This window comes from Ricinus communis, chromosome 3 (genome assembly GCF_019578655.1).
Source record: "Ricinus communis isolate WT05 ecotype wild-type chromosome 3, ASM1957865v1, whole genome shotgun sequence".
Taxonomy (NCBI): Eukaryota; Viridiplantae; Streptophyta; class Magnoliopsida; order Malpighiales; family Euphorbiaceae; genus Ricinus; species Ricinus communis.
The window spans coordinates 21,316,886-21,337,519 of record NC_063258.1 but is presented as its reverse complement, the minus strand read 5'-3'; the positions used below and the strand labels follow the sequence as shown (position 1 = coordinate 21,337,519).

The 20,634-nt window shown below is 34.6% G+C and overlaps 1 pseudogene; it reads right to left on the bottom strand.

The window, feature by feature from the left end:
- LOC125369573 overlaps positions 1-20,634 on the bottom strand; it is a 61,696-nt pseudogene extending 41,062 nt beyond the window's left edge.

Genomic DNA, 20,634 nt, shown 5'->3' with positions numbered 1-20,634 from the left:
AATAACCAATTGTTTGCCTAGTGTTATTGTTGATCTTTTGCAGGTTTATGAAGATTTATTTCCGGAATAAATTCCAAATGGTTTGCCACCTAAAAGAGGCATTGAGCACCAAATTGATTTCATACCAGGAGCGAGCATTCCAAATAGACTAGTATATAGATGTAATCCGCAGGAGACCAAGTAAATCAAAAAGCAAAGTGAGTGAGCTTATGGAGAAGGGTTATATTCGTGAAAGCATGAGTCCATGTGCCGTACCCGTCTTGTTAGTGCCTAAGAAAGATGGAACTTGAAGGATGTGTGTTGATTGTCGTGCCATCAACAAAATCACAATGAAGTATAGACATCCCATTCCTAGGCTAGATGACATGTTGGATGAATTGCATAGTTCATATTTGTTTTCAAAGATTGATTTAAAATCTGGTTATCATCAAATTAGAATGAGAGAAGGTGATGAATGGAAAACAAGTTTTAAAACTAAACATAATTTATATGAGTGGTTAGTAATGCCTTTTGGTTTAACTAATGCACCAAGCACTTTTATGAGATTGATGAATCATGTTTTAAAAGCATTCATAGGCAAATTTGTTGTTGTCTATTTTGATGATATCTTGGTTTATAACAAAAATTTAGATGAGCATGTACAACATTTGACTTGTGTTTTTTATGTGCTTAGAGAAGAGAAGTTGTATGCTAATCTAAAAAAATGTTGTTTCTGCACTAATGAAATTACTTTTCTTGGATATATTGTCAATGATAAGGGCATTCATGTTGATCAAGTAAAGGTAAAAGTGATTAGAGAATGGCCAACACCTACAAGTGTAAGTGATGTAAGAAGCTTTAATGGTTTAGCTAGCTTTTATAGAAGGTTCATTAAGAATTTTTCTACCATAACTGCACCTTTAACTGAATGCATAAAAAAGAATGTTGGTTTTAAGTGGGGAATTAAACAAGATGAGGCTTTTAACTTGCTAAAAGATAAATTAAGTTCTGCACCCTTGTTATCTTTGCTCAATTTTACTAAACCTTTTGACATTGAGTGTGATGCAAGTGGCATAGGTATTGGAGGAGTTTTGATGCAAGAAGGCAAGCCTATAGCATTCTTTAGCGAAAAGCTAAGTGGAGCAAGTCTAAACTACCCTACATATGACAAGGAGTTCTATGCATTGGTGAGGGTTCTAAAGACATGGCAGCATTACCTTGGCTACAAAGAATTCATAATTCACACTGACCATGAGTCCTTGAAGTATCTCAAAGGACAAGGAAAGCTCAATAAGAGACATGCAAAATGGGTGGAATTCATTGAATCCTTTCCGTACATCATTAAGTACAAGCAAGGGAAAGAAAATGTGGTGGCTGATGCATTGTCAAGAAGGTATGCCTTGATCTCTAAACTTGATGCAAAATTATTAGGATTTAAATATATAAAAGATCTTTATTCTAATGATCCTAATTTTGCTAATGTTTATGGGGTATGTGAGAAAGAGAGTTTTGATAAGTTCTATAAGTTTGATGGTTTTCTTTTTCGGGAAAACAAATTGTGTGTGCCATAAAGTTCTTTGAGAGAGAGGCACATAGTGGAGGTTTAATGGGACATTTTGGGATTAAGAAAACTTTGGATGTGTTGGGTGACCATTTCTTTTGGCCACACATGAAAAGGGATGTTGAGAGAATTTATGAGAAATGCATTACTTGCAAACAAGCCAAATCCAAAGAAATGCCTCATGGTTTATATACACCTCTTCCCATACCAAATGAACCTTGGGTAGACATTTCTATGGACTTTGTTTTAGGATTACCTAGGTCTAAGGGAGGGAGAGATTCTATTTTTATTGTTCTGGACAGGTTTAGCAAAATGGCACATTTCATTCCATGTCACAAGACGGATGATGCAACCCATATTGCCAATCTAGAGGGGAAACAAAAAGCTGAATTCATCAAGACTTTGCATGAGAAGGTGCATGCAAACATTGAGAAGAAGACACTCCTATATGAAAAGCAACACAACAAAGGGAGGAAGCAAGTCATTTTTGAGCCCGGAGATTGGGTGTGGGTGCACTTGAGGAAGGAAAGATTTCCTAACCAAAGGAAATCAAAGCTTATGCCAAGAGGAGATGGTCCTTTTAGAGTGCTTCAACGCATCAACAACAATGCCTACAAGCTAGAACTTCCAAGTAAGTATGGCAATGTTAGTGCTACTTTCAATGTTAGTGACTTGTCTTTATTTGATGTAGGTGATGAAGATGATAGAGCTGATTTGTGGACAAATCCTTTTGAAGAAAGGGGGAATGATGTGAATTCAAGTTCAAAGCTTAAAGAGATCCAAGATCCATTAATAGTACAAGAAGGCCCAATCACAAGGTCCAAATCCAAGAAGCTTCAACAAGCCATATTGGGTTTAATTAGAGACATTTGGAAAGCCCAAGAATTTCTACCCAATAAGGCATCCATGGAGGCCCAAGGAATAATATTTAACTTGTTTTTGTGTTAATAACAATTAGGGTTACATGTAGCCACCATATACAATTTAATGGGGTAATTAATACCAAGTAATGGCTATCAATGTGGGTAGTGGTTATTAAGAGTCACCATATACAAGTTAATGGGGTAATTAATACCAAGTAATGGCTATTAGTGTGGGTAGTGGTTACTAAGGCCATTTAAGAGTAAAAGTAATCCTATGTGTGTGAGTCTATTTTAGTAGTGTGTGCATGGACTTGTACTCTATATAAACAAGTCATTTTCTTTCTTTTTGGGCATGATTGAATTTGATATATGAATTATAACTTTGTTTGAGTTTTATTGTGAGGAATTTTGTTTTTAATTTCTTGCTTAAAGTTTGTGACTTATCAAGCTTTATTCTAGCTTGTGGTGTCAAAATCTAAATCTTTGTTTTTTTGTTATTTATCAAACTTTCTTGTTTGTGGTATAAGAGAAAATTCAAAGTCTATCTTAGTATCTTTATCCTTGTTGGTAAAGGGGTTAAATAGTATCCATCTTCTTACTTCAATCTTTGAACGATCCGAACTTGTGGATTAAATTGGTAATTTCTAGTTTTCTTCTAATTCAACTTATCATAGTATTTTTGCTATTGGGGAGTTAATTGATGAAACCTACAATTCCCATCAACCTCGTAAGAATTATATATTTATAAATATTAGAAAACAACCTCGTAATACGGGGATATTTATCAATTAGAGAAAATAACCTGTAATTTTAGTATATATGTGAGTATGAGAAAACAACTCCTTAAATGGGTTAATTTAATAATATGAGAAAATAACCCCGTAAAAGGAGTATATTTGTCAATATAAGAAAATAGTCCCGTAAAACGTGTATATTTATCAATATAAGAAAATAACCCTATAAAACGTGTATATTTATGAATTTTAAAAAACAACCCCATAATAGTGCTAATAATTTAATATGAGAAAATAACCCTGTAAAAGTAATATATTTATCAATATAAGAAATTAACCTCATAGAATGTGTATATTTACGAATCTGAGAAAAGTACCCCGTAAAAGTAGTGTAATTGCGATTCTGAGAAAACAGCCTCGTGGAAGTGGTAAATTTTTAAAATGAGAAAACAACCCCCTAATACGTGTATATTTATCAATATAAAAGAATAACCCCGTAAAATATTTACATTTATAAATTTGCGAAAACAACCCTAGAATAAATGAGTCTACGATCTCAGTGATGAGACTATATCTGATGTAATGTACTCATTTTGCATGGTCTTTGAAACTAAATCTTTTGTTCAAAGGAGCTTACTTAATTTTTAACTAACAAACTTGGTTGCTCCTGCTTAATTTTCTTTTCTTGGACATGACTTTACTCATTAAAATTTTTTTGTAGGTATATGTGGATACATTGGTAAAAAAAGCATATGACAGTTGGAATGAGGTTATGGAGTATGATGGCAAGTCTCTTCTGAACTTTAAGCAAAGTAAGAGGTCAAACACTTACCGAGATGAACCTCAGATAGGCCAAATAGGTTACCCTAGTGCTTCAAACCTCCAAATTCAATTGTCGAGGCTACCAGCTTCAGTTACTACTGAGTAGGCTTCTATGCATTCAGGCCTCCAAGTTGGAGGTAAGCCCTTATAGATATTCAGTAAGTAGTTAATAGGGGTACATTAATTTTAATATTTTCATCTTATTTGGGTTTTCTTGTCTTGTGTCAAGGTATAATGATAGTATGGGAGCAGGATTCTCGGCCCAATCCCAGCTTGTGAATCCAAATTCAAGTACCTAGTTTGACAGCACCTCAATCACAGTACACGAACCTTTGATCAACAACTCTCACCATACTCAAGGGATGAGAAATGATAACAATGTTGGCTAACTTTGGTCCTTTTTAGTCATTTCTAGCTCAGGGTTTCAAGCTCTTGGCTCTTCCATGCAACCATCTAGTCTCATAAGGAGGCATGCCATTGTAAATATACCTGAAGATGGATTCGCATTCCTACCTTATATGGCAACATCAGCAATGACAAACTATGACGGGAACGGCGTGCGTCCTAGTAAAGCTGTTGTTGGCTAGCTGAAGATCAAGGCGGCAATGAGATGGAGGTTCTTTATCAGGAAGAAAGCAACTGAAAGGCGAGCACAACTTGTTGAATTGGATGATGAATAGAAGTTGGAAGTTGTTGTTGTCAAAAGACTATTTACAGCATCAAAAAAGGTTGGTGAAGATGCCAAATGTCTTTCCTGGGCCAGCTATATATTCTTGGAGGACTTGGGACTACATGAAATTGTTTGTTTTGAAAGTCTCAAAAGACCTCTGTCACGACCCCACCCGTGGGCCCGTGACCGGCACTAGGGAATGGGTAGGCTTAAGGCCACCGAAATCCGTAGTAAGCCTGACACTCACTGATTTAAACAAATCTCATCTCAAATTAATATTATTAAAACCACAAATTATCTTAATAGTTACACTTTACAAAATTACTTCGGTCTACCAGAAAAAAACTAGGCGAGACCCGAAGCTCAGAAAATTTACAACTGATACATTTATTATTACTACTGCGGAGAATCTAAGATTTACCAATTTATATACCAAATCAAATACATCACCCGATGATGAAGGAGTCGGGTTACTGAATAAGAGTCGCGAGAGAACTAACACGAATCAAAATAAATATGAGATCCGGTCTCGAGAGTGAGTTAAAATCAAATAATCTAGAGACTATTGCTTATTCTCAGAAAACATAGATTATTCAAATCAGTATATCAAACCATACTATAATTATACCCTACTATTTCCTTCACATAAAAATATTAATCATTCGAATCAAAATATCAACCATGCACGTAAATACAATCCATATTATAATCATACCATAATAAATAAATAAATGAATAAATAAAAATATATTTTTACTTTTACGGGACGAGTGGCTCGGTAGAACCCTAAACCCCAAAATCTAACAGCCATTTTGGCTCTCTTAATCCAATAAGACTGGCGCCCAGAGAGCAAGCTCGATCAGGGTCCTTACCTCCAGCCTGAACACTTGAATTCCAAATAAGCCGGCGCCCAGAGAGCATCGCTCGATCAGGGATCTTAACTCCGACAATCAACTGAACTCAGCCCAGAGAGCAAGCTCGATCAGGGCAAACAAATCCATAATAACCTTATGTCCATGATCATTACCGGTGCATGCATGTTCTACAAGCCACATTTCCCAAATCGCAATCACCACATTTAATAAATATCATTGTATAATGAAATCATTCAACCATATCCAAATAACAATTAACAATTAAGAGTATGACATCAGGCAACTCATGTGAAAAACTGATAATATTCGGTATTATCATAACATTACTATAATAATACTTATATTATCTTCAATAATTAATAATTCAGTAAAATTAATTACGTTGAGATATTAATAACCATGTTATGCATGAACTTTCAAATTAGCATATTAAATCAGACTTAGCAATAGTGCAATGATTAAATGACTTTAACTCACAGAATTGGAGACCTCCTAGCTCTGCTCCGGTGCCTCGGTAGGAGCGAGCCGAACGAACTAACAATCTAATCACGGAAAATAATTTATCAATACGCTGAGACAATCCATCATTAATCCTAGGTCTAGACTCCCAGGACTGACTGTCTAAGAATCTCGACTCGGGAACTACCGAAAATTCGGCAGAACCTCCCCTACAACACGAACATTACCCCCCGTAAAAACGGGTCCAGGACCTGCCAGAAAAACACTCCAAATACTTAACGATTCAAACAATAGGAGTCGGGTCCCCAAACTTCACTATTTCCCGACTCCGCCACACAGCACAAAATACGAGGCAGGCAAACTGACAGACAATTATTTTTTACTCACAAAAATCATCAAATACTCAATATAATCCAATAGACACAATTAAACCAAGAATTTCTAAAATTAACGGGCCAAAGATAATTACCGAGACGCTCGATCGCTCGGTCGACTCGCCTCCAGCCGCCGGAGTCCGATCGACGATCCGAACACACCATCGAACTCACAACGACGCGCCGACGATGATTCCCGCTTCTGATTTTCCGATCTGACACCCGATCATCCGGAGAGATTTGCGGACGATCTCGACCGTCGATTTGCCAACGAAGCCCGATCGCCACGAAACCAGTGCCATCGCGAAGCTTGAGCAGAGGAGAGTCGGGATATGTCCTCCGATCATCCATCCTCCGCCGGAGCTCGCCGGAAAAGCCCAAAAACGCCAGCTGCCACCATTATCTCTCTCCACCGGATCTTCCGTCTCCCGGCCACCACAGCGCCGCCGGCCGCTAAAAGAAAGCTCTCGTCGAGAGGAGCCGATCGCCACCCAACTCGGCCAACACGAAACACGCCTGAAGCCGCCACAAGCGCGATTCTCGCTTCACGCTATCATTGGCCGCCATGCTCGCCCGGAGCTTCACCGACGCCGCCGCCGCCTTCCTCCCCTTCTTCTTCGGCCATCGCCCTCTCTCTCTCTCTCCCGATCTCCTTTCTCTCTCCCCGATTCCATTTCTTTCAATATCGACATTAGGCCCCCGAACTTTTTCTTATTACAATTTGGTCCCTCAACTTCCTTAATTACTTACAATTTCATCCTGCAGAATTCCAATTTGACCCCCAAACTTCTTTTTAGACTTTCAATTAAGCCCCTAACTATTTAATTTGGGCCAAAACCGAATTATTGAAAATACACAATTACAAAAATACCCCTGACCGACATATTTATTTACGAAAATACCAAACTCACAAATTTCCATTAAAACCCCATAAAAATAACATTATAATTTCAATCCTTATTCCAAAATAAATTTCCAATTTAGTCCTAACACAATTAAATTAAATAATCAAATTCCAACTTAAAATTTAATACTACTAATCAATTATAATACCAATTTTCCCAAAATTCTTTTATAAAACATCCTTTATAATTTCTTCCAAAATTTTTCAATATATAATTTTACTTATATAAATATGCATTTGGGAAAATTTTGAATAACCAAAATATAATCATTTCTCAAATAATTTACTTGAATAATTTCTTAAAATTTCAAACTAATTGGGTATAGAAAATAACTCATTTATTAAATATATAAAAAATAAAAAATTCCGGGTGTTACAACCTCTTAGTGTTTTGGGCATTTAAGTATCAAAAAAATCTCTTCTTGTACAGCTGTATAGTATGCTGTTCCTTCCTGTAGCTACTTTTTCTTAGAACTTAGCAAGAAGCTTCTCTTTAATTACTTCTATCATCGTTGGGGTGTATTTATAATAATCTATTTGAAAGATTTTTAAGGGATGAATTTGTCTTTCAGTTGATACTCCTCTCATTCTTGTTGACTGATTAGGGGAACCTTTTTCTAACAATTTCTAACAATAGCCAATAGATATCAACATGCAGGAAAACAAGTCTTCTTACCAAGAATACCATTGTCTCAGCAAAAAATGAAGGGTACCCAGTCCATTTTAAAAGAAAGCAATTCCCAATATGACTGTGTTTCGCAATGACAATTAACAAAGTTCAAGGAGAGAATTCCTAATGTTGGAGTATATTTACCACAAAATGTAATCTCTCATTGACAATTGTATGTGGCGCTATCACGGGGAATTTCAACTACTGTAACAAAAGTATTGATTAAAAGAGATGAGCCAAAAGTGCAAGAACAACCTTAATAAAAAATGTAGCGTACAAAGAACATGTGCATATATTATTAATAGTACATTCCAAGTAATGTATGCATAACTAATATATTTTTTTATAAATTTATGTAAGGAATAAATCTTTTGATATACGGATATATTGAACATTCGAGAGACTCAATATTTTTCAGATATCATTTAGTAGTAATAATACAGGAAAGAGAGTTTAGAACAAGTCTTATAGTTTTAAATTTTTTTCAAAAACAATACGACTATGTATTGAACATTTTGCATATTTTATAAATTTTCCTGGTGATTAATTGTTAATTAATGTACGATAATATTTCTATTAGCTTTGAATATTTATTATATGAAAAAAAATAAACTATATCTAAAATAGCAATTGTATAAAAAATGAAAATTAATCAAAGAAGTAATTATAAACATATACAATTACTTTAATTAAATTTTAAGAGCAAATTTCCAAAGACAATAAAAAATAGCAAATTATGTAAAACTAAAAAAATAATTTAAGATTTAAAATAAAATAAAATAAAATTTTATTAATAATAATGAGTCAAAAAACATATAATCACGAGCAATAAACATGAATAAAAAAACTAGTTGATTTAAGTCAGAATTTTCTTTATGCAGAGCTCTCGGAAACAATGCAAAAGATAAATTTTTTTGAGACTATTCTAAAAATAATTTTATTTTTATAAAATTTTAATTTTTGATAAATTTGATAGTCAATAATAGTTTAAGGATCAAATTAAATTTTTCCTCAATTAAATCCTTAGGCTAAAGTAGCTAATAAAAAAAGCAGATAAAAGAGGATAATGATTGATTGAAACAAACATTGACTAGTTATTTATTTACTTTAGACCTAAATTAATGTCTACCATAAAGCGGGTTATTTTAACAATAATAAAAAATCATATTATTATAAGTAAAAATATTAACTTTAAAATAACAACAAAATATTAAAATATTATCATCACTTTTGAATACAATCATTCTCAATAATCATTAATGAAATTGTTTTAATTATTATAAAAGTAAAAAAATATGAGATAAAATAAAATAAGAGCCAAAGAATGAATGATAATAAATATATGATCAATAAAAATAAAAAAATAATTATTTAATTGATAAGATAATTAATTCCTATGAGAATAGAAAAATTAGAAATAAAATTATAATAAAGAGTTTGAAAATAAAGAGGAAGATAAAAAGTTGTGCTTTAAAATGGCACTAAATATGATATTAAGTGTCATATGATCCTCATACAAATAAAAACGTTTTGAAAAGAATATAACAAAAGACTTTAAAAGGAGAACGAATATAAAAAATTTGTGCTTTCAAATAGCACTAAATAGGCTATTAAATTTAATTACTCTTATGAGTATAAATGTGATGATTAAAAAGAAAAAAATCATAAGTTAATAAGATAATTATTTCATGTATGCATCTATGTATGTATATATATGTATGTATGTATGTATATTTCAACAAATAATATTTTCATAAAAAATTTCACAAATCTTAGTATATTGGACTAAGAAGAAAGAAGAATAAGAGTGGAATAAAAAGAAAAAAAAAAGAAAACTTAATAATATCAACAATTAAATCCATATCAACAAAATAAAAATAGAGGAACAAAGAAATAAAGAAAACGAAAAACGCAATGAGATTCAAGATTTGACAAGAAAAAGGAAGAGAGTGACTTTAGTAATTTATGGGAAAAAAGAATCAACAGTTATTATCAAATTCTTAAAACAACAATTTAGTGGTATAGAAAGTGGAACTCTAACAATTTAGAGAATAGTGTCAAAAATCATATAATAATGCAAAATAAGAAAAAGAAAACAAGTGTTAAGACATTATTTTCATATATAGATGGATGTGTTCTTTCACTTGTTAAGAAATATGATTTGAGATGTAAATATAAGGTTAATAAACAACTGAAACCCACAAATAGAGGAAAAGAAACTTGTAACACCCAGAATTTTTATATATTTAATAATGAGTTTTTATTTAAGTTAATTTTAGCTTCATTATTATTGGGTTTAATTTGAAATGATTTAATGAAAAATTTAATATTAATCAAATAAATGAGTTATTTTCTATACCCAATTAGTTTGAAATTTTAAGAAATTATTCAAGTAAATTATTTGAGAAATGATTATATTTTGGTTATTCAAAATTTTCCCAAATGCATATTTATATAAGTAAAATTATATATTGAAAAATTTTGGAAGAAATTATAAAGGATGTTTTTATAAAAAAATTTTGGGAAAATTGATATTATAATTGATTAGTAGTATTAAATTTTGAGTTGGAAATTGATTATTTAATTTAATTGTGTATTTTCAATAATTTGGTTTTGGCCCAAATTAAATAGTTAGGGCTTAATTGAAAGGCTAAAAAGAAGTTTGGGGGTTAAATTGGAATTCTGCGGGATGAAATTGTAAGTAATTAAGAAAGTTGAGGGACCAAATTGCAATAAGGAAACGTTCGGGGGCCTAATGTCGATATTGAAAGGAATGGAAGTCGGGGAAGAAGAAGGGAGGAAGAGAGATGTCGGGGGAGAGAGAGGAGCGCGCGGAGGAAGGAGCTGCGGCGTCGGGGCCGTCTGTCGGCCGGCGACGGCAGCCTCGCGAGGAGGAAGATGGTCGAAGCTTCCTTGCCGCGCTTCCGGCCGATGGTCACGATCTTGGTGCCGATCGACTCCTCTCGGCCTCGGCTTTGTTTTGGCGGCGGCGGTGTCGACAGTGGTGGCCGGAAACGGAAGATCCGGTGGAGAGAGAAAATGGTGGCAGCCGGCGTTTTTGGATTTTTTCGGCGAGATCCGGCGGAGGATGGATGATCGGAGGACGTATCCCGATTTTCCTCAGCTCAAGCTTCGCGATGGCACTGGTTTCGTGGCGATCGGGCTTCGTTTGTGAATCGATGGTCGAGATCGTCCGCAAATCTCTCCGGATGATCGGGTGTCAGATCGGAAAATCGGAAGCGGAGATCGTCTTCAGCGCGTCGTTATGAGTTCGATGGTATGTTCGGATCGTCGATCGGACTCCGGCGGCCGGAGGCGAGTCGACCGAGCGATCGAGCGTCTCGGTAATTTTCTTTGGCCCGTTAATTTTAGAATTCTTGGTTTAATTGTGTCTATTGGATTATATTGAGTATTTGATGATATTTGTGAGTCAAAAATAATTGTCAGTTTGCTTGCCATAGTCGTATTTTGTGCTGTGTGGCGGAGTCGGGAAATAGTGAAGTTTGGGACCCGACTCCCGTTGTTTAAATTGTTGGATATTTGAAGTGTTCTTCTGGCAGGTCCTGGACCCGTTTTTACGGGGGGTAATGTTCATGTTGTAGGGGAGGTTCTGCCGGATTTTCGGTAGAATTCTCCCGAGTCGAGATTCTTAGAGTCTAGACCTAGGATTAATGATCGATTGTTTCAGCGTTTTGATAAATTGTTTTCCGTGATTAGATGATCTGTCTGTTCGGCTCGCTCCAACTGAGGCACCGGAGCAGAGCTAGGAGGTCGCCCAATTCTGTGAGTTAAAGTCATATATCGCTTATGCACGTGTCATGCATAAAATTTGATTTGCTACTGTGATTATTCATTTTCAATTTTAATTTTTCATTTAATTATTATCATTATTTTCATGATGCTTTTAATTACTATTTAAATATGTTTTTCCTTTATCACCAATTTTAATATTGCATGATGACTCAGGATGGGACGGCAGTAGAACATAGAAGTTGGATGAGTGTTCCAATATAATATGAGAGAGATAGGAAAAGGGTAAAGAGGTAAAAATTTTGAGAAAGAAAGATTAGGACCTGCCCTGGTCGAGCATCGCTCTCTAGGCTTAGTAGAGTGTGGTTGCCGGAGTAAAGGTCCCTGGTCGAGCATTGCTCTCTGGGCGCCGGCTTATTTGGAAATTTAAGTGACCAGACTGGAGGTAAGGTCCCTGGTCGAGCTATGCTCTCTGGGCGCCAGTCTTATTGGATAAGAGAGCCGAAAAGCTAAGGCTGAGAGTTAAGTGACCGGACTGGAGGTAAGGTCCCTGGTCGAGCTTTGCTCTCTGGGCGCCAGTCCTGTTGGAATGAGAGGTTTGAGATGTTAGAGTTGAGGTTAGTTGAGACATAAGTGTTGAAATAAATCGAGATGTTAGAGTTGGGATTAGGGTTATACTGAAGTACTCCGTCCTGTTGCATGTGGAATAATTTTTGTTTAAGCATGGCATGACACATATGTCTTAACATGACACGTATGGTTCGCGTGATTTATTAATTATTTTTAAAATTAAATAAATGTGATATTGAAATGTTTGAAACTGTTTTAGATATATGATTTTAGCTCACTCTCGAGACTGACAGTCTCATTTTTACTGTTTTTCAGATTCGTGACTGTTAGTCCTCTCGCGACTCTTATTCAGTAACCCGACTCCTTCATCATCGGGTGATGTATTTGATTTGGTATGTAAATTGGTAAATCTTAGATTCTCCGCAGTAGTAATAGTAGATGCATCAGTTGTAAATTTTCTGAGTTTCAGGTCTCGCCTAGTTTTTCTGGCAGACCGAAGTATTTATGTAGAATGTAGCTATTAAGATAATTTGAGATGAGATTTGTTTAAATCAGTGAGTGTCAGGCTTACTATGGGTTTCGGTGGCCTTAAGCCTACCCATTCCCTAGTGCCGGTCACGGGCCCACGGGTGGGGTCGTGACAAAACTGAAGAGCATAGAACAACAAATGTATATATTAGAACTCTAAAAGAAAATGAGAAGAAAAGTGAAACATCCAATATAAATCCGTCTTCACGAAGCCTCTCTTTGAATGATCAAACATTGGGTCAAAGAACAAAGAAAATAGAAATTTTATTTTATGCTTGTCGCTTCTTCTTCTTCTTCGATCGGTACTATAAGGAGAATAAAAAAGAAAAAGATGATGGAGGAGCTCAAGTGCTAAAGAGAATCCTCTCTCCAAGTTTCGTCAAAGACACTTGAACTCCTATGATTTATTTGTTTGATACTAATTTGTTTTTCAAATAATTGTATGGTGATGCATGTGTTGATCTAAGTCTAATATGTGATTTAAAAGAAAAGAAAACTGGAAGGACTTTTTTAAAATGGTTATTTTACTTTGAATTAAAAGCTAAATGCATGTGTTGACGTAAGTCTAATATTTGATTTTAGAAAGAAAAAAAACTGAAGGGACTCTTTTACTTTGAAAGATGGATGTCTTACTCTACATTAAATACTAGATACAAATAGAAAGTATTAAAAAGGAAAAGAATATAACAAAAAAACTAAAATATAAAAAAATAATTTTTGATTTAAGAAAAAAAAGGAACTGAAAGAACTCTTTTAAGATGGTGTCTTACTTTACATTAAAAGTTAATGCTTGTGTGATCTAAGCCTAATGTATGATTTAAAAAAAAAAACTGAAATGGCTCTTTTACTTTAAAAGATTGATTTTTACTTTATATTAAATGCTAGACACAAATAAAAAGCATTAAAAAGAAAAAATATAACAAAAATATCAAAATCCAAAGAAATAATTTCTGATTTAAAATAAAAAGAACTAAAACGACTTTTTTTAAGATGGTTGTTTTACAAAAAGATTGATTTTTACTTTATATTAAATGTTGGATACAAATAGAAAGCATAAAAAAGTAAAAAATATAACAGAAATATAAAAATACAAAGAAATAATTTCTTATTTAAAAAAGAAAACTAGAAAGGCTCTTTTAAGGTGGTTGTTTTACTTCACATTAAAAGCTAATGCATTTATTCTCTTAAGTCTAATATCTGATTGAAAAAAAAATATAGAAATTGCTCTTTTACTTTAAAAAATAAATATTTTACTTTACATTAAACGCTATATACAAATAGAAAGTATAAAACATTAAAGAATATAATAGAAATACCATAATATTAAAAAAAATAACTTTAAACAATTGAGTGATGCCACTTATTAAAAAAAGAAGCTATATGCCAAAACACTCTTTATATATATATATATATATATAGTGAAAATTATAAATTATGATAATATCAAAAAGTCACAGTAATTTCTCCTTTCTCTAAATGCAAAAATATAAGCTTAAAGGCACCATTAACAACCTTAACATGTATACCAACAAGTCTAAATGTCATAATCATAATATATATATATATATATATATATAAATGTGTGAAGGAGGGAGGACAGACAGATTTACTAAAATGGTTTTATTGATTATTTTAATTAATTAGGTTAATTATTAAATAATTTTATTAATAAAAATATTAATTTTTTATTAAATATAAGTCTAATTCTAGAAGTCTAACTCAGTTAAAATTATCAACATATTCATTTAATTGAATCATGACATATATATAAATGTGTGAAGGGGGAGGACAAAAAAATTTACTAAAATAGCCTTATTGATTATTTAATTAATTAGATCATTTATTAAATAATTTTATTATTAAAAATATTAATAATTTATTAAATATAAGTCTAATTGTAGAAGTTTAACTCTACTAAAATAAATTAACACATTCATTTAATTGAATATAATTCAACTTATAGTCATATGTGATTAGATATCTATTAATGAGTAACTAATAAAAAAAAAAATTTAAACCGATAAGTTAAAGCTTATGATTGTCACACCATACAAAGTGATCATGTTCTAACTTGAAGCTATTCTCCATCATTTTTGGTTCAAACTCCTGCACAATATCATATGCATAAATTTGAGTCTATATAAATAATATTTAAAACAATCTGGTTACTATGATTTTTTATTTTTTTAAAAAAAATAGATGATGAGTTTATCACTATATAGAGCCGATTTGGTTATACGTACAGCCAATCGACTCTGTGTACAGCCGAATCGACTCAATATATTTAAAATATATATACAAATATTATTATATAGAGAAATATTTTATTTTAAGATCGGACTTGATTCAAGTGATGATTAATGGCTAAAATAAAAACTAAGTAATTAGTTAATGTATAATTTAAGTTAAATTAATAAATAATTAAATGAAAATAACAAATTTGCAATATATATTCTAATTAAAAATTAATATTAAATATTTATTTCTTTCAAAAAAAAAAGTAAAAGAAGACTCATTGACCTCTTTTTTTCAAAGTGAATGAATTCCTAATATAACTCTAATTTTAAAATCCAACTTGTTAAGAACCTCCAAGGATTAGAACCACGAACCCTAATGATTATGAACCCGTGAATTACTATCTTAGAAACCCAAGAACAAATTGAGTTTCAAAACCCAAGAACCGCTTAAATCAGATTGCAAGGTATGGTTGATCAAGATCAGAACCTAAAGAAAACTAAGTTCTTTAAACCCTAACCCTTAACACGCCACAAGGATAGATCAATTCCTTGATAAGTGGTTTATGCATTCAACAAGAATTCAAGAATTCAAGCAAATATGCAAAGGAAACAACTACTATAATTTTATCAAAATTCAAATCCCCAAAATACAACTTAAGGGGCGTTTTTATAGCCACCTAACATAATAAACCCTAGTAAAACTATTAACCCTAGCTGCCACATAAGAAAAATAGGCAATAACATTGTTCTGAACTTAAAGAAGAGATTTCAACCCAAATATTAGCCCACATTAGTCTTCATGTATTTGGACTTGCAAAACATTAAATAAAGCCCATTCAGATGTGTCTTTACTTGGGCCTATCCTAGCATGACCAATTGGACTTCCTTGACTAGCCCGATCTTGCATATAGCCAATTAAGGCTTCTTGTAGCTTATTGGACCTTGACCTTGTAATTGGGCCTTGTAGCATGCTCAATGGATCCTTAGCTTTATCTTTGGTTTTCTTGTTGTCCTCTCCATCAAGTCCATCTTTAAGCTTGGCCATGTCCATATCATTCCCTCCTTCTTTAGGATGATTCGTCCTCGAATCAAGTTCATCACCTACATCAAAAGGACTCAAATCAGCTACATTAAATGTACCACTCACATTATACTCACCTTTCAAATCAATCTTGTAGGCATTGCCATTGATCCTCTCAAGGACTTGAAATGGACCATCACCCCTTGGACTTAGTTTAGACTTTCTTTGATTTGGGAACCTTTCTTTGCAAAAATGCACCCAAACCCAATCTTCAAGTTGGAATACCATTGGAATTCGTCCTTTATTAACCCTCTCGGCCACTTTTGCATTTTGCTTCTCAATTCTCTCTTTAACTTGTTTGTGTAGCTTTTTAACCAAATCTGCCTTAGAAGAACCTTCAACACTAACAAGCTTGTTAAGAGGTAAAGGAATCAAATCAATAGGAGTTAAAGGATTAAAACCATATACAATTTCAAATGGTGAAGTGTGTGTAGTGCTATGAACAGCTCTATTATATGCAAATTCAACATATGGCAACAAATCCTCCCAAGATTTTAAACTCCTAGAAATCAAAGCACGAAGCAATTGAATCAAAGTCCTATTCACAACTTCAGTTTGTCCATCTGTATGTGGATGGCAAGTAGTAGAATAAAGTAATTTAGTTCCTAACTTACCCCATAGCACACGCCAAAAGTGACTTAGAAATTTAACATCTCTATCACTAACAATGGTCTTAGGTACTCCATGCAAACGCACAACTTCTCTAAGAAACAAATCAGCAATATGGACAGCATCATCACTTTTATGGCAAGGGATAAAGTGAGCCATTTTACTAAACCTATCCACAACAACAAATATACTATCTCTACCTTTCCTAGATCTCGGCAAACCAAGCACAAAGTCCATAGACAAATCTGTCCAAGGAACATCAGGAATAGGTAAAGGTGTATATAACCCATGGGGTTGCAATTTGGACTTAGCTTTCAAACACACAATGCATTGACCACAAATTTTATGCACATCACGTTTCATGCATGGCCAATAAAAATGCTCAATCAGAATATCATAAGTCTTTTGCACCCCAAAATGACCCATTAAACCGCCCCCATGTGCTTCCCTAACCAATACAACAAAGAACAATTAGGAATACAAAAGCGATTTTTCTTGAAAGAAATCCCTCAAACACATAAAAATCAGCGAAGCCCCATTAGCACAAGTTGTAAACATGCCACGAAATCATTATCACTCACATACAACTCTTTTATGAACTCGAAGCCCAACAATTTAGAATCAAGAGTAGTAAGTAAAGCATACCTTGAGATAGTGCATCAAAGCAACCACATTCTCCTTACCTTTCTTGTATTTGATCACATATGGGAATGTCTCAATGAACTCCATCCACTTAGCATGTCTTCGGTTCAGTTTGTCTTGCCCCTTGAGATGCTTCAAACTCTCATGATCCGTGTGGATGACAAATTCTTTGGGCCATAAATAGTGTTGCCATGTTTGCAAGGCCCGAACCAAAGCATAGAGTTCTTTGTCATAGGTTGGGTACCGAAGGGCTGCTCCATTTAGTTTTTCACTAAAATAGCATATAGGTCTGCCTTATTGCATCAAAACAGCCCCAATCCCAATGCCTCTAGCATCACACTCAATCTCAAAGGTTTTGTCAAAGTTAGGTAAAACCAACAAAGGAGCAGCACACAACTTATCTTTAAGCATATTAAAAGCGTGTTCTTGTGCATCACCCCAAGTAAACCCAACGTTTTTCTTGACAATTTCATTCAAAGGTGCAGCTATACTACTAAAGTCCTTAATGAACCTCCTATAGAAACTAGCCAAGCCATGAAAACTCCTAACTTGGCTAATGTTTTTAGGTGTTGGCCACTCCCTAATTGCTTTCACTTTCTCCACATCAACCTCGAGCCCCTTTGAACTAACAACAAAACCAAGGAAATTTACTTTATTCATGCAAAAGGCACACTTTTTTAAATTGGCATACAATTTTTCTACCCTAAGAATGTCTAGAACCCTATGCACATGCATGACATGATCATCAATGGACTTGGAATAAACTAAGATATCATCAAAATACACAACCATAAATTTACCAAGACACTCACGCAAGACATGGTTCATCAACCTCATAAAAGTACTAGGTGCATTTGTAAGCCCAAACGGCATAACTAACCACTCATATAGACCATATTTAGTCTTAAAAGCCGTTTTCCACTCATCACCAGTTTTCATGCAAATTTGATAATAACCAGAACGCAAATCAATCTTAGTAAACAAACATGCACCATGCAACTCATCAAGCATATCATCTAACCTAGGAATGGGATGACGATACTTTACCGTTATTTTATTGATTGCACGGCAGTCCACACACATTCTCCATGTGCCATCCTTCTTTGGAACCAAAATCACTGGAACCGCACAAGGACTTAAGCTCTCACGCACATACCCTTTTGACATCAGTTCTTCCACTTGCCTTTGAAGCTCCTTTGTCTCCTCTGGATTACTTCTATAGGCTGGTCTATTTGGTATGGAAGCCCCGGGTATGAAGTCTATTTGATGTTCTATCCCTCTTTGAGGAGGTAATCCACTTGGCATTTCCTCGGAAAGACATCAGCAAATTCTAAAAGATTAGCAAACACACTCGGCAAGGAAAGATCAAGTTCGGTGAGTGTTCAAATATACATCTTTATAAGTAACAACAAATAACATCTGACTTGAATGAAATGCATGCCTAACTTCACTTTCCCTAGCCAAAAAACTACCCTTTGCCTTTGTTTTCTCTTTAGGCTGAATCTCACCCTTTGGGTTTTCATGCTCCTTTTTGTTATTTTCAGCCTCACGCCTCTCTCTTTCTAACTTACATTGGTCATCATACACTTCCTTAGGAGAAAGAGGTGTCAAAGTAACTTTTCTCCCATCCTTCACAAATGAGTACCTATTTAGAAAGCCATCATGGAAGGCCCTTGTATCAAATTCCCATGGCCTACCTAACAAGATATGGCCAGCATGCATTGGCACTACATCACATAGCGCCTCATCTGAATATCTACCAATTGTGAAAGGTACAACAACTTGCTTATTCACTTTGATCTCACCACAATTATTTAACCATAATAATTTATAAGGTCTAGGATGTGGAATTAGATTTAAACCCAATTTTTCAACCATTAAAGTGCTAGCAACATTTGTACAACTACCACCATCAATAATAACAAGACAAGTCTTACCTTGTACATGGCATCTTGTGTGGAAAATGTTGTCTCTTTGCTGCTCCAAGGTATCATCTTCCTTCATTTGAACACTTAGTGTGCGCCTAGCCACCAAGAGCTCACCTCCCATAGGACCCTCAATGCAATCATCACTGCCGTCTTCCAATTGTGGTATCTCATCATCATTATCACTCTCTTCACTTGTTGTTTCAATCTCCCCATGGTCTCTAGCCACCATTGCCCGCTTGTTTGGACATTGTGAAGCAATATGGCCACGCCCCAAGCATTTGAAACACTTGATGTCTCTATTCTTTTCTTTGTTAATTTCGGGTTTAGATGTGTCTTTGTTGCCTGAAATGCTTTTCCCTTTGTTGTCATTGGGAATAACCTTATCATCACCTTTCTTACCTCCTTTCCAAGAATTAGACCAATGTGGCCTCCCACTCGAAGTGCCCTTATATTCAAACCTTGCTGTCCCTCTAGGTTTTAGTTGCTTTTCCACCTTAATTGCAAGGTGAACTAACTCCTCAAGCTCCACATAATGTTACAACTCTACCCTATCAGCAATCTCCTTATTAAGCCCACCAATGAATCGTGCCATGGTAGCTTCTCTATCCTCATCCAAATCAGCCCTAGTCATGAGCGTTTCCATCTCCTTATAAAAATCCTCAACACTCCTTGTACCTTGCCTCAAAGATTGGAGTCTTTGATGTAACTCCCTATGGTAATGTTTGGGTACAAAACGCTTTCTCATGATAGTTTTGAGTGCAATCCAACTACCAATAGGCTCTTCCATGTTCCTCCTCCTACTAACCACCAACTGATCCCACCAAACTATAGCATAGTCACTAAATTGGGTAACCACCAATTTCACCTTTTTCTCCTCTGAAAAGTTATGGCAATCAAAGATAAGGTCAACTCGCTTTTCCCACTCCAAATATGCCTCCGGATCAGTTTTTCCCAAGAAGGTAGGAATACTAAGTTTGATACTACCTAAGTTCCTATCAACATCATCATAGTTCCCATAACCACCAAACTCACTACCAAAGTGTCCTCTACCTCTACCAAGATTTTGGTATCTCCTAGCTCCTCTACCCAGGCCTCTACCAACCCCACCATAGGTTGCATTATCATACTCCTCAAAACCCTCATCAAAGTCATCCTCATTCACCCCAATTGGCTGCCCATGATTACCTTGCACATTCCCCCCTTCATCAAGCCTATTTCCCAGACCTCGGGCAAGTGCATTAATTTGGTCCATAATGGCTTGTTGATTGGTTGCCATTTCCCTTCGTTGGGCTGCCATGTCAAGTTGCAACCTCTCCATTTGCTCATTCATATTTCTTATGCTTCGTTGCACCCTCTCATTTTCATGCATTTGTGCTGT